We start from the raw sequence: 5,125 nt of genomic DNA, 5'->3' as shown, positions 1-5,125 counted from the left end.
TATGCAAAGGAAATGTTCACTGCTGCATGTTGAATGTGCATTACAAAAAATTATGCCCAACTATTCAAATCCAGTTATTATTGTAATTAAGTCATACCAAAAGCAAAATGAAATATAAACATAAAGGAAAGTGGAATATGTGGTTCTATAGTTTGTATAAGTGTCCCCAAATTGCATGTGGAAACAGCATCCTTCCAAGGGAAACTACTAGAAATGTATGGGACTTTTAAACGTTAAAGCCTATCAAGAAAGACTTTCAAGTCTTGGGGGGCTTGCCATTGAAGATTGTGGTACCAGAAGCCACAACTCTTGCAACTCTACTCTCTGGCTTCATTCCTAAGAGTTACCAGTTTGCCTCTTGTAGGTACTCCTAACATGACAAAATGCCTCTCTCAAAAGTCACAGACCTGGGCTGGAGAAATGGCTTAGCGGTTAAGCGCTTGCCTGTGAAGCCTAAGGACCCCGGTTCGAGGCTCGGTTCCCCAGGTCCCACGTTAGCCAGATGCACAAGGGGGCGCACGCGTCTGGAGTTCGTTTGCAGAGGCTGGAAGCCCTGGCGCGCCCATTCTCTCTCTCTCCCTCTATCTGTCTTTCTCTCTGTGTCTGTCGCTCTCAAATAAATAAATAAATAATAAAAAAAAGTCACAGGCCCAAGCCATAATGGACTAAAATATAACAAGTTTAGCCAACATAGCCTTTGTGTTTATAACTCCATTACCTGAAATATTACTTATGGTAAAAGAAGAGTGACAATCAGTAATATCTGTAATAGAGACAGAAGGTGGGTAGAGGAGAGGAGAATAAGCAGTGGTAGGTAAGGAGAGTATAGGAAAGTGAAAGATGGTGGTGGAGTGTAGAAGGAAGGAGAGTGAGCAGTGAGGAAAAGGAGTGGGTAGGAGAGCGACCAGAGCCTTTGTGAACTACACAGGGAGTGCTATGAATTCATGTTTTTACCTGATCATTGACTGTCCTCCTGCTGTCCTATCCTTGACTCATGGGGTTTCAGTTGATCCACTTTAGTTGAATTTCGGGAACCCATCTTACTTCCACTTGTTCTTTTTGGTATGTCTAAAGGTACATCTATCACCTGGGTGATCTTTCACATATGACCCTTTACCCTTTACTTTGGATTTTCATTTCTTCTTTTATGTGTGTGCATGTGTGTGATGTGTGTATGTGTTTACATATGTGGGTGCATGTGTGCAGGTACACATGGGTGTTCAGGCCAGGTGACAGACAATTTTAAGTGTTGTTCCTCAGGAATACTGGTGACTTCTTGTTGTGTGTGTGGGCGGGGAGGAGTGGATTGTGTGGGTGTGGGTGTGTGAGAGTGTGTGCATGTATGTGTGTCTTCTAAAGGCAAGCAAGCAAAGTTTTATTGAGAATGAAAATAAAAGCTCCCTACAATGTGGAGAGGTCCTGAAAGGGATTGGCCAGGGTTTGATGTTGTTGTTTTGCTTTTTTTTTTTTTTTGAGACAGGGTCTCTCTTTGGCCTGCAGTTCATTAAGTAGGTTAGACTGGCTGGCCAAAGGAGCCCCGGGGATCTACATGACTCTGCCTCCCCAGCATGAGAATTACCAGCACATTACCATGCCTGCCTTCTTTTCTTTTATTATGGGTTCTGCAGATTAAACTTAGGTCTTCATGATTTTCCTAACTGAGCCACTCCCCAGTCTATGAGATTTTTATTTTTGCATATTTACCTGCTAACTCCTTAATTTCCCTACTAGGCCTCAGTTTTTCCTTGAGGAGTTGTATTTCTGGGACCAGTAGAAATGCCTCTGAGCAACAATAATCAGGGGCCTTGGATAATGGGAAAGTCCACCTAGAGACCCAGATTGGGGTCTTTTAAGGGAGCCTACTGGATGGGGGACTGAACTGGTCAGTTCAGGTTTAACACCAGGAGTCTGGGATTCACTAGGTTCTCAGAAAGGGAGTAATTTCTTTCCATTCCTTCTCTTCTTGGGAAAGAAAAGATAAGAACCTCTCCTCTGGGAGGTTTTAGGAGAAAAGAGATAAGGAAAAATAGAACCAGATTTTCTCTCTCACAATCTCAAGGACATTCCTTGCTATTTCTTTTGGGGCCCTGTCACCCCTAAACTGTCTCAGTAGGGCTTCCACCAAGAAAGTCGAACTTACTAAAAGAAAAGTTCAAGTAAAATTTTTTCTTTCTTTCTTTCTTTTTTTTTTGGCGCATGTGTCTGGAGTTTATTTCTAGTGACAAGAGGCCCTGGGGTGCTCATTCCCTCTTTCTCTCTGCTTGCTTTTTTTCTAAGTATAAAAGTAATTCTGGGAGGGAGGCATCTGCTGAGCCTACGAGTTTGAGGCTAGCCTGAGTAACAGTGAAATTCTGTCTTAAAATAATAATAATAATAATAATAATAATAATAATAACAATAATAATAACAATAAAAAGGCTCTGAGTTGTAGCTCAATTCAATGGTGGTTTATAGACCATGAAGCCATGGCCCAAATCTCTAATGTCACAAAAATCAAAAACATCTTTCCAGACCCTCTGACATGAACTCCAGTTCCTGGGCCTGTTGTGAGAACCCATAGCTCATGAGTAAATCAGTGCAGGTTGGCACACCACATCGAGGAAGGACACTGGGTCATTCTGAGCTCACACACAGTCTCTTTTCCAGTCTCTCTGTAGAAGTGTCTGTTCAGCTCCCACAAAGGTACCTTCCCCAGTGGCCATCCCTGCTGTAAGAGAGTCCAATGGGACTCAACCTCTTACAGACACATGGAGTCTCCTCTTTTAAGGGTTGCAATACCTAGGGGCACAGCTGGCAAGTGGTGGTTAACCCCAACACTTTCTTTACTTAAAGTAATGCCAGGAATCACCACAGTACGGCCTTCTGGATTCTGGTTTTCCCACAGGATTTAAAGGAAGGACTGAGGGAAAATCAGTTAGATTATGAACTAGAACAGATACTGGAGACTGTCCCATGACTTAATAGGATGGGCTGTAGCTCTAGGGAAGTAGAGAAATGTTGAACCCAACATGAAAACATGCCAAGCTCACAGTTCTGCATGAACAAGAGGCAGGAGGTGTCTGTCAGCAGTGTGCCCTCCTGGTGCAGAATAGACAATGCCAATGTGAGTGACTCAGCACTTAACTGGTATTGGGCTCAGCTTGGTGGGGAAATTGAATGAACATGCTCCTTTATAGTTGTATTTGTGGGAGGGATGGACTTTTGATATGAAGGGTCGGAAGATTGGTAGAAATCAAATGAACCATACAAAGAAACTTAAAAACAGTACTGAATAAATCCACCTAGGCTGTGGGCACTCTGTGGCAGAGGAAGCTGGGGCATCTTCTTGCTCCTGTCATAGGAGCAGGACAGGGAGTTGCATCTCAGCCTTGTGACTGGCACATTTTATTTTTTATTTACTACAATATAGGTCTCTTGCTGTTTATTTCCATTGCTTTAAAAAAATCAGTTTCATGTCCTGTCTTTGTATATGATCTTTTTCTTCCCCTGTAGCTAATAAGTTCTAAGTATGAGCACATCAAAGTCAAGGTACTGTGGCTGTGGAGATGGTTCAATGGTTAGAGAGGCTTGCTTGCAATGCCTGATGGTCTGAGTTCAATTTATCAGTATTCATGTAAAAAAAAATCATTCGTGTGGGCTGGAGAGATGGCTTAGCGGTTAAGTGCTTGCCTGTGAAGCCTAAGGACCCCGGTTCAAGGCTCAGTTCCCCAGGTCCCATGTTAGCCAGATGCACAAGGGGGTGTATGCATCTGGAGTCCGTTTGCAATGGCTGGAGGCCCTGGTGCGCCCATTCTCTCTTCTCTCCCTATCTGCCTCTTTCTCTCTCTGTCACTATCAAATAAATAAAAATAAATAAAATATAAAAAAAGAAGCTCTGGCCTCTAGCTGAGATTTTAAAAAAATCATTCATGCAAAGCTCTGCACAAAGTGGTGCATGTATCTGAAGTTCAAGTTTTCTGTGGCAGAAGACCCTGGTGTGCCCATACTCACTCTCAGTGTTTGCATCTTTACTTCTCTCAAGTAAATAAATAAATAAAGCAGTTTTACAAAGAATGCTGTGCCCTCTCTTCACCAGAGCTGGGACCCCAGGAGCCAAGTAGAACAGGATTCACCTGTGCCTAGAGCTTGCAATTTGGGATGCTTACACACAGCCACTCATAAGACAGAATGATCTGGTCATCTGGTCCTTCTTGGTGACCTTCTTCATGGTGGCCAAAGGCATTTTATTTGTCTTGAGATGCTCCAAACCTTTCTATTCAACCTAAGCTGCAGCCATTGCTCCAAGCGTCTTGTGAAGTCGTGGACTGAGCTGACTTTAGTGCCTCTGTCACCCTGCCCATAACATTTGGCTCTGCCCTCCACTTTCCTGCTTTTCTCCTCTCCACATGCACAGCACCTTGCTCACTGCCACTCTGTACCATCGTAGGAGTGTCCAACATCCCCTAGATAGGAAGAGTTTCTGTGTTTGGAGTAAAAGATGTCCTCTAAGTATCCTTCAGTTGTTCCCAGCTCTCCTTCCACTGCTCATTAATTACAGCCATGAACCTATTTTTATGACCAATATAAATAGTATGAGGAACATTAACAGGAAGTTTATTTCATTGTGAGAGCTTAAAGTTTATCAGTCTGGAAATTAAATCACTGATTTGAATTGAGGTGTTTTAAATGGGACAAATATTTACTGTTTCACTATAACATCCCAGGTCCACGAATTAAAATTTTATTCTTAAATCATTTTGAATCTCTTTATGTATAGCAAAGGGGTTTCTCAAGGGATTAATTAATTCTAATTTGGAGTAGAGAGGTCACCAGACCCTTGACATTCAATAATCACTAGCTGTTTGCTTCTGGGAATGCCAACACTTTTACTATTGTTCACGATGTTCACTACAGCTGTGGTTCTCACTAGAAGTGTGCGTGCATGAGCATCCCCCTAGCAAGAAATAGGATTTTGGTCTTTCTTCCTGCATCCCACCTGTAGCTCCATCCTCTGCAAAGGAGAATTTATAGTCAAAATTTATAGTCAAAAGAATTTGTAGTCAAAGACTTTTGGGGTAGGCCAGATTTCTATGCCCCCCCCCATAGTTCCCTGGTCCTGGCTGGTTCCTGTGCTGCTGGCTTGGAG

Source organism: Jaculus jaculus, chromosome 4, assembly GCF_020740685.1.
Source record: "Jaculus jaculus isolate mJacJac1 chromosome 4, mJacJac1.mat.Y.cur, whole genome shotgun sequence".
Taxonomy (NCBI): domain Eukaryota; kingdom Metazoa; phylum Chordata; class Mammalia; order Rodentia; family Dipodidae; genus Jaculus; species Jaculus jaculus.
The sequence above is the reverse complement of the archived record's forward strand: the minus strand, read 5'-3'. Positions refer to the sequence as shown.